Below are 10,920 nucleotides of genomic sequence, written 5' to 3'. Positions count from 1 at the left end.
ACAATTAAAAAAAAAAAAAAAAACAACCACCAAAGTAAAACATAAATCTAAAGAATGCAAGAAAAAGACAAGAAGCATATAGCAAAAAGACCAAACACAGAAAAGACAAAGGAAAAAATTGTCAAGAGAGATAGAGTATCTAAAAGAAACTGTATCTAATAAGAGTTCCAGAAATAGAGAACAGAGGAAAAAAATCATAAAAGTAATAGAAAAATAATAATCCCCTAGAGTTGGTATAAGATGTAAAACTTCAGACTAAAAGGGCTTATTAAGTACACAATAGGGTGAATTTAAAAAAGAAAAAAAGATTCATACTTGGACACATTCTGGAATTTTACAACACCATGGATAAAGAGAACACGCTAAAAGCTTTTGGGACAGGATTGGGAAAACAGTTTATTACAGAAAAATAAAATACAGGGATCCTACTGTCACATAAGATGCAAGAAAGCAATGGGGTAGAGTGGAGCAGTGATGGGAGATGCCTGACGTTCTGGCTGGAGAAGTGGCTAGTGGTGCGATGGAGCAGGCCAGCGACCACTTTCTTCTGCGATGGACTACACAACCGCACATGTCAGAGGAGAACAGGAAGTAGCATTAAAGACTGCTTTTTTTTTACCATAGTCTTAACCATGTATGAAGACTCACATATTCAGAAGGTGGGAAAATGTACTTTTCTTTTGCTGTTGAAACTAGGAAACTTGTCTTTGATCAAAGTTACAAATCTCTCTCTCTCTCTCCCTCCTTTCCTTTTTTTTAAGTAGGCTTCATTCCCAACACAGGGCTTGAAATCACAACCCTGATTTTAAGACTTGAGCTGAGATCAAGAATCAGATGCTTAACTGACTGAGCTACCCAGGTGCCCCACAAATATCTCTCTTAATGTTTTAAAATGTCTCTGTCCTGAAAAACCAGCCCTTGCTTTACATTTTGTTTATTATTCGTTTCTATTCTTCTCTGTTTTTTTTTCTCCCTTATTAGTTTTTACTCTCATCTGTATTAGTTCTGCCCATTTTCTTTGGACTTATTTTGTTGTTCTTTTTCTGGCTTCTTGAGTTGAAATCTTGGCCACCTGTTATCAGTCTTTCTTGTGTAATAATTATATAATTATTTCCATGGATTTTCCTCTGAAATTTTATCCTATAGGTTTTCTTACATGGAACTCTACTTTTTGTTAATATATAAATTAAAAAACATGGCCACGGAAATAAAAATTCAATCTGCAGATTTAGGGAGTGTACAGTTTGACAAGTATAAGTCTCTCTGCTCTCTTCCTTCCAGCCCATAACCATTAGTTCTGGGCCTGGGAGTTAGTCACTTGGGACCACTTCTGGTTTGGGTCCTTCCGATGGAACTATCTAGGACTCTAACTAATATACTCTGTCTCTATTATTTGGTTTATCAACCATCAGGAGTACTCTTGACTGCCCTCAATGAAAGATATGGAGTGTAGACCATTTAACACTCCTCAGGTTCCCCCACCCATTCATGCAATTTTGATCATTTTGTAAGCTACTAAAGACCTTATGAAAATATACTTAAAACTCTTTTTTCTTCATCCATAAACTATTTAATAAAACTTGATTCTATATGGGTAAGATGAAGAAATTAGTGCCCCTACTCTAGAGGACTTTAGGCACAAATTCTTTCAAATCTGCAAGGAAATGGAAGGAAAGAAAGGCAAAGAAAAGAAAGAAAGAAAGAAAGAAAGAAAGAAAGAAAGAAAGAAAGAAAGAAAGAAGAGCTTCCAATTTTAGCTCAATTCTTATACCAGAACATGGCAAAGGAAAAAGAAAATCAGACCATGGTTCTTAAGCTGGAGTCTCTAGACCCTGGAATATTCCTGATGGAGCTTCAAGAAGGTCCATCAGTGTTTGAAACCAAATGGATAATTGTGTGTATATGTCACACAAATGCACACATATATATAGTTCTGAAGAAAGGGTAAAGGTTTTCATCAGATTTTCAAACATGTCCATGACTTACAAAAGAACCATGAACAATTTCACCAATGAGAATAAGTACATTATAAATAAACTATTAATGAAATGAATCCAGTTATGTATCAAAAACCATTACATCAGGGGAGCCTGGGTGGCTCAGTCGGTTAAGAGTTCAACTTTGGCTCAAGTCATGATCTCGCTGTCCCCGGGTTCAAGCCCCACGTTAGGCTCTGTGCTGACAGCTCAGAGCCTGAAGCCTGTTTCAGATTCTGTGTCTCTGTCTCTCTTTACCTCTCACCCACTCACACTGTCTCTGTCTCTCTCTCTGTCTCTCAAAAATAAACATTTTTTTAATAAAAAAAAAAACAACATTACACCATGGCCTAAGACATTTCACATGGAATTTGAGATGGTCAGCACAGAGAAACCTACTTATTTTAACATTGCTAAACTCTACATAGTGGGAATAAAATTTTATTTTCTTATACTTGCTTTTCTACATTTTCTAATTTTGCTACATGAATATGCACTGTCTCTATGATAATAAAAGCATATAAAGTAAATCTTGTAGCACATTTTAAAAACTATTATAAAGAAAATTTTTAAAAAGCAATCTACACATATAATTTCTATTAATAAAGGAAAAAATCCGTAAGTACATGTTTACGGAGAGCAAAAAGATATTTCATGAATTTTAACAGACATTCCTAAGAGTTATAGAAACCGGAAAAAGAAGAACTCTTGCTTAATGTAATGAAACACAGCCCTAAACATCATATTTTTGGTTAAAAAAGTAAATGTTAAAAGACACTCCCATTAATATTAGGAAGAACACAAAGGTCCTCTATTGCTGATTTTATCCAGTGTTATTACAGAGTTTCAAGCTAAGGTAATAAACATAGGGCAGAAAAGATACAGTAAGTTAAACCATACGAAAGTGTCATTTCTATAGGACAAAATGGCAAAATATTGACAATTTCATATGGTTCAACATAAGACATACTTGTCTTTTTTTTTTAATTTGTTTAATGTTTATTTGTTTTTGAGAGAGAGACAGAGAGACAGAGCATGGACAGCATGGACAGGGAGGGGCAGACAGAGGGAGACAGAATCCGAGGCAGGCTCCAGGCTCTGAGGCACAGAGCCTGATGTGGGGCTGGAACCCACAAGTCATGAGATCGTGACCTGAGCTAAAGTTGAATGCTCAACTGACTGAGCCACCCAGGCGCCCCAACTAAGACATATTTGAAAGGAATTTTAACATTTAACATTGTTTGCAGATGATTTAAGGTTAAACTAGAAAATCCATGGGAATAATAAAAATAGTCACAACAAATATGAGAGGTCAATAAAGAAGCCAGATAAAAGATAATAGCTTTTCTAGATTCCCAGTAGTAATCATATAGAAGATTTTAAAAGTTTTTTTTAACATAGGGGTGCCTGGCTGGCTCAGTTGGTGGAGCATGCAACTCTTCATCTCACAGTTGTGAGTTCAAGCCCCACATTGGGCATAGAGATTATCTAAATAAAAAACAAATGTTTTTAAATATAAAAAATATAGGGACACCTGGGTGTCTCAGTTGGTTAAGCCTCTGACTCTTTTTTTTTTAATGTTTATTTATTTTTGAGGGAGAGAGAGTGCAAGTGGGGTAGGGGCAGAGAGAGAGAGAGAGAGAGAGAGAGAGAGAGAGAGAGAGAGAGAGTGTGGGAGACAGAATCCAAAGCAGACTTCCAAGCTCTGAGCTGTCAGCAAAGAGCCCGACACGGGGCTCAAACTCATGAACCTTGAGATCATGACCTGAGCCAAAGTCAGGTGCTTAACCGACTGAGCCATCCAGGTGCCCCAAGCCTCTGACTCTTGATTTCAGCTCAGGTCATGATCTCACAGTTCATGGGACGGAGCCCTGAGTCGGGCTCTGTGCTAACAGCGAGAAGCCTATTGGGATATATTCTCTCTCTCTCTCTCTCTCTCTCTCCCCCTCTCCCCTGTTCACACTCTGTCTCTTTCAAAAATAAACACTAAAAAAAATCTTTAAAACATAAAAGTAAAAGATGTTATAAATAATATATAAAATAAATGTTTAATATAAATATGTATAGAATTTAATAGCCTAGGAATAGACTTAAGAATTTTGCTATATTTATGTTAATTAACTCTAAAACTTTTTTTTAATTTTTAAAAAATGTTGATTTATTTTTGAGAGACAAAGCACAATCAGGGGAGGGGCAGAGAGAGAGGGAGACAAAGAATCTAAAGCAGGCTCCAGGCTCTGAACTGTCAGCACAGAGCCTGATGCAGGGCTCACACTTAGGAGCTGTGAGATCATTACTGAGCCGAAGTCGGACGCTTAACTGACTGAGCCACCTAGGTAGTCCCAAGGACTTAATATTTTAAATTTGCCATTTGGTAAAACATTAAGAAAAAAAAATGAAAAAATATATACCATTTGGTAATTTCTTTAAAAAGATACTAAGTAACAAAAATTAAATGGAGACAAAATAAAATAGAGACTTAATTACTATAAAAGAAAACAGGAAGGAAGAGTAAAGATAATGAAATCAATAAAACAAATAGAAGATGGTAGACTTAAACCCAATTATGTCAATAAGCTCATTATAAGTAGGTGGATGTCAGTTTTTCAGAAAAGACTATGTTGTTCATTAGAAATACATTTAAACATAAAGACACAGATAACTTGAAAGTATAAGGGTGAAAAAAAGACATAGCATGAAAACATTAATCAAAAGAAAGCTGGCATGACACATTTTTAAGACAAAATGTACTTTCAGGCAAGAAGTGTTGGTAGAAATAAGAAAGAACATTTCATAATAATCAAAGCACTGGTTCAATAGGAAAACCTAACAATCTTAAGTCTGTATGGACATAATAACCTAGCTTTAGCATATATGAACCAAAAATTAGGGCTCCTGGCTGGCTCAGTCAGTGGAGCATGTGACTCTTGATCTCAGGGTTGTAGGTACGAGCCCCACATTGGGCATAGATATTCCTTACATATAAAATATTTAAAAATATACATGAGGGGCACCTGAGTGGCTCAGTCGGCTGAGCATCTGACTCTTGATTTTAGCTCAGGTTATGATCTCATGGCTTATGAGATGGAGCATCGTGTTTGTGCTGACAGCCTGCTTGGGATTCTCTATCTCCTCTCTCTCTGCCCCAACCCCCCACTCACACCCACCCTCTCTCTCTTTTAAAATAAATATAAAAAAATATGTATATATGAAACAAAAATTAAGTAAACTAAAAATAAATAGATGAAATCATAATTGGTTTTTTTAATGTTCATTTTTGAGAGTGTGTGTGCACACACACGTGCTAGTGGGGGAGGGGCACAGACAGAGGGAGACAGGATCTAAAGCAGGCTCTGTGCTGATAGCAGAGAATCCCATGTTCAAGCCCCAGGGGCTCGAACTCATGAACCATGAGATCTTGACCTGAGATCTTGACCTGAGGTGAACTTGGGACACTCAATCAACTGAGCCACCCAGGTGTCCCCATAATTAGGAATTTTAACACACATTTCCTAGTAACCAAAATCAAAAGACCAAATTGTCAATGAAAATACATTTAAACAACACTGTTAAGCAACTTGACCTAACTGAAACTCAGAGAACACTGTGCCGGATAATTGCAGAATACACATTCTTTTCAAGAGCACACCAAGATAGACCATATGCTGGGTTATAAAGCAAAACTCAACAACTTTCAAAGGACTGCAATTATACAGAGTATATTTTCCAACTATTAGAAATCGACACAGAAATATAAGGAGAAAATCCCAAAATGTGTTAAAATTAAGGAACATACTTCTAAATGACCTGTGGCCAAAGAAGACATCACAAAGGAAATTAGAAAATATTTTGAACTGGGGTGCCTGGGTGGTTCAGTCAGTTAAGCATCTTTTTTTTTTTTTTTTTTAATGCTTACTTATTTTTGAGAAAGACACACACACACAAACACACACACACACACACACACACACACACACACACACACACACAGAGTGCAAGCAGGGGAGGAGCAGAGAGAGAGACACACACAGAATCAGAAGCAGGGTGCAGGCTCTGAGCTGTCAGCACAGAGCCTGACATAGGGCTTAAACTCACAAACCATGAGATCATCACCTAAGCCAAAGTCAGGACGTTTAACCGACTGAGCCACCCAGGAGCCCCAAGCTTCAGACTCTTGATCTCAGCTCAGGTCTTGATCTCAGGATTGTGAGTTCAAACTTTGCATTGGGCTCGATGCTAGGTGTGGAGCCTACTTAAATAAAAAAAAAAAATTTTTTTTTGAACTTAAGAATAATGCAAATAAAACACACCAAAAGCTATGGGATGTAGCTAAAGCAGTGCTTAGAAGGAAATTTATGGCCTTAATGAATACATTAAAAAAAAAAAAAGAGGAATGGTTGAAAATCAGTATTCTAGGGGCACCTGGCTGGCTCAGTCCAAAGAGCATGTGACTCTTGATCTCAGGGTAGTGAGTTCAAGCCCCACATTGGGTGTAGAGCTTACTTGAAGAAAAATAAAAATAAATGAAAATCAATAAGCTTTCATTTTATAAAACTTGAAAAAGCACAAATTAAACTTAAAGTAGAAGGAAAGGAAACAGTAAAGAGAGCACAGTAATCAATGAAATAGAAAGTATACATACTATAGAGAAATTATCATAGCTAAAAATTCATTTTTTAATGGAATAATAAGATCTATAATCTCCTAGCAAACATAAGCAATAAAAGAGGGGCGCCTGGCTGGCTCAGTTAGTGGAGCATGTGACCCTTGATCCCACAGTTGTGAGTTTGAACCCCACATTAGGTGTATAAATTATTTTAAAATAAAATCTTTTTAAAAAATCAATAAAAGAGAGAGAAAACACAAAAGACCAGTATTATAAGTTTCAAAATGTCATGTTACTACACATTCTACAGATACTAAGAGAACACAGTGAACTTTATGGCAATAAATTTGACAATGTACACAAATTCTTCAAAAAATACAATTTACCAAAACTGATACAAAAAGAAGTAAAACGCTAATACTTTGATATATGCTAAAGAAATGGAATTTATAGTTAAAATTCCATAAAAAATAAGCCAGGCCCAGGTGACTTTCAAGATAAATTGTACCACATATATAAGAAGAAATAATGATAATTTCTCTCAAACCCTTTCAGAGATTAGACAAAAGGTAACACCAGCTTACTTATCTTATGAAGCTAACATAAATCTGATGCCAAAACCAAAATCTTTCCTGCATATAAATGCAAAAATTCTAAATAAAACACTAGCAAATTGAATACAGAGATTGTTTAAAAATGCAATAACCAAGTATGTTCATCCCAGGGGAGCAAGGTTGATTTAACATTCTAAAATAATTAGTATAATTCACCACATTAACAGAAAAAGAGAAAAACCATATAATTATCTCATTAGATACAGAAAATTCATTGATAAAAGAAACATGCACTCAGGAAAAACTTCTCAGCAAATTGAGAATATGTGAAATTTATTAATCTGACAAAAGCTATCTACAAAAATACCAAAAAACTACATCTAACATATTTATGGTGAAATATTGAATATTTTCTCTCTGAGGTGCCAATGCAATTCTGCACAAGAAAATGTTTGTTTGGATTTTTTTAACACGTGAGGCCAGAACTACGAGGATTAAAAAAAAACTCACAAAGTTAACTCTTTCCTTAGACCATATACAAAAATTAAAGATGGCTCATAAGTATAAATGTGTCAAAATTAAATATACCAGGGGCACCTAGGTGGCTCCCTTGGTTAAGCATCTAACTCTTGATTTCAGCAGGGGTCATGATCTCACAGGTTCATGAGTTTGAGCCCCACATCGGCCCCACACTGAGAGTGTGAAGCATGCTTGGGGTTCTCTCTTCCTCTCTCTCTGCTCCTCCTCCTCCCCTCTTTCAAAATAAATAAACTTAAAAAATTTTAATTAAAAATGCCAAACCGTCAAATTACAATATTCAAACTTTTAGAAGAAAACACAGGAGAATGCGCCCGCGGTCCTGCGCATCTGTCTCTTGCTTCAACAGTGTTTGGACGGAACAGACCCAGGAACGCCCTTTCTACCGGCTTCCGACCACCTTCCAACCTTTGTTTCCATTTGCAACCTTCGGGGCCATCTTCTTGCCTACCCTCTGCCTCCGGAACCAGCCAACACCCGATTTTGAACTTAGCTCCTCGTTACCGATCAACCCAGTTCCCAGATTCGTCAGAATTATTCCACCGAGGTGGAGGCGGCTGTCAACCTCCGGGTCGACATGCATCTGCAGGCCTCCTACACCTACCTCTCCCTGGCCTTCTAGTTCGACCGTGACCACGTGGTCTGGAAGGCCTGGACCACTTCTCCAGTGAAGTGTCTGAGGAGAAGCCGGAGGGCCCTGAGCGTCTCTTGAACACTCAAAACCAGCTCGGCGGCCGCGCCCTCTTCCGGGAAGTGCAGACACTGTCCCAAGATGAGTGGGGTAAAACCCTGGAAGCCATGGAAGCCGCCCTGCTTCTGGAGAAGAAGCTGAAGCAGGCCCTTTTTCTGCATGCCCTGGGTTCTGCCCGCGCAGACCCCCATCTCTGTGACTTCCTGGAGAATCACTTTCCAGATGAGGAAGCGAAACTCATCAAGAAGATGGGCGACCACCTGACTAATCTCCACAGGCTGTCCGGCCCCCACATTGGGCTGGGCTAGTATCTCTTCGAAAGGCTCACCCTCAAGCACAACTAGAAGTCTCTGGAGCCCAGCAGCTTTTGAGAGGGTCCTTCTGGCATCCCCCAGGTGCCAGGGCTTGTGCCTGAGTCTCTCCTTGCAGCCACTAGGCTGTTTTTTAACCACCTGAAGCCCTCGCCCAAGCCGTGGACCAAATGAAAACAATAAAGTTTTTTAGCAGCAAAAAAAAAAAAAAAAAAAGGGGGGGGGGGAGAAAACGTAGAACTTCTGACCTTGGGGTAGACAAAGTTTTTTTGTTTTTTGTTGTTGTTGTTGTTTTTAAGTAAACTCTACCCACCAAGTGGGGCTCAAACTCATAACCCTGAGATCAAAAATCACAGACTCTACCAAATGAACCAGCCAGGCACCCCAAAGATTTCCTATATAAGATAAAAAAGACAATAACCATAGAAGAATAAAAACATAATTGGACTTAATTGAAATTAAGAACTTTTGTTTATTAGAAATATCAGTGAGTAAAGAGGCAAGTTACAAACTACAATAGTTATCTATCCATCCATCTGACAAAGGGGTTATAATCAGAACATATAAAGAGTTCAAACAAATTAAAAAAAAGACCAAAAACCCCCATAACAGTTTAAAGAATGGGCAAAGGTTTGAACAAGTACCACTCAAAAGAGAATATCCAAGTAGCTAATAAGCATATGAAAATATGGTCAGCATCATTATTCATCAGAAGAATGTACATTAGGGGTGCCTGGGTGGCTCAGTTTGTTGAGCTAGTAACTTGGTTTAGGCTCAGGTCATAATCTCAGTGTCATCAGATCAAGCCCCATGGTGGGCTTGGAACTGGGCATAGAACCTGCTTGAGATTCTCTCTCTCCTCTCCCTCTGCCTCTCTTTCCCACTTGCATGCTCGCACTCTCTCTCTCTAAAATATAAATACATAAATAAATAAATGCAAATTAAAAACACAAGATACTATTATATATTCATTGGGAAATCTAAGATGTAAAAGCATAAAAACACTGAATATCGGGAAGGATGGGGAGAAGGTGGAAGTCTCATACAACTGCTGGTGGGAGTGTAACTTTAGAAAACTATTAAGCAGTATCTATTAAAGCTACTCTATGACTCAGGAATTCTTTAGGTTTACGACCAAGAGGAATGAGTATATATACTCAATGAAGGACATGTTCAAGAAAGTTCATAGCAGCTTTATTTATTACAGTAAAAAACTAGAACAATTCAAATGTCCATCAGCAGGAGAATGGATTACTAATGCATAGTGTATTCATGTAGTGGAATATAAAACAATAACAAAAAAGAATGAACTACTGATACATACAACAACAAGGATGAATCTCACAGATATGTTGAGTGAAGGAAGACATCATAAAACTGATTTCATTTATATTCAAGAACAGGCAGGGGAAATGAATTAGTGTTGATAGACGTCAGAAGAAGGATTATTCCTGGGGTGAGTGGGTGAAGTGGCAAGACAGAGTTTTCTGAGGTGATGGAAATGTTTTATTGTATTGTATTGTATTGTATTGTATTGTATTGTATTGTATTGTATTTTTGATGGAAATGTTTTATATCTTGATCTGGATGGTGGTTACTCAGCTGTATACCTATGTAAAAAGTTATTGAGCTGTGCACTTCAGATTTTTACGCTATGCTATCTAATTATATATATATATATATATATATATATGTATGTATGTATATATATGACATAATTTAAAATATACCAATATACCATACTTCAATAACAGTAAGATGAAAATTTTAAAGTTAGTCACATTTTCCCAATCAGATTGGCAAAGACCAAACAAAACAGACGGACATTTGAGGAAAAATAGTCTATTGTATACGGTCAAGGGGAATGCAAAAAGATACAGATTTTGAAGGACAATTTAGTAACATACATCTAAAAGTTAAAAAAAAATTTAATATTTATTTTTAAGAGGGAGAGACAAAGCACAAGCAGGGGAGGGGCAGAGAGAGAAGGAGACAGAGAATCTGAAGCAGGCTCCAGGTTCTAAGCTGTCAGCACAGAGCCGGACTCCGGCGGGAGGGGGGGGGCTCGATCTCACAAACAGCGAGATCATGACCTGAGCTGAAGTTGCATGTTCAACTGACTGAGCCACCCAGGCACCCCTATACAACTAAAATTTTAAATGCATACCCTCTGGAGCACCTGGGTGGCTCAATCCATTAAGCGTCCAACTCGATTTCGACTCTGGTCATGATCTCATGGTTCATA

At 37.6% G+C, this 10,920-nt stretch overlaps 1 pseudogene; it reads left to right on the top strand.

The window, feature by feature from the left end:
- Positions 1-481: 481 nt before the first annotated feature.
- On the top strand, positions 482-8,877 carry LOC109268181 (ferritin light chain-like; annotated as a pseudogene).
- The last annotated feature ends 2,043 nt before the right edge of the window (positions 8,878-10,920 follow it).

Source organism: Panthera pardus, unplaced genomic scaffold, assembly GCF_024362965.1.
Source record: "Panthera pardus isolate Hobbes unplaced genomic scaffold, ASM2436296v1 HiC_scaffold_24, whole genome shotgun sequence".
Classification (NCBI taxonomy): domain Eukaryota; kingdom Metazoa; phylum Chordata; class Mammalia; order Carnivora; family Felidae; genus Panthera; species Panthera pardus.
This window is presented reverse-complemented; position numbering and strand designations above follow the sequence as displayed.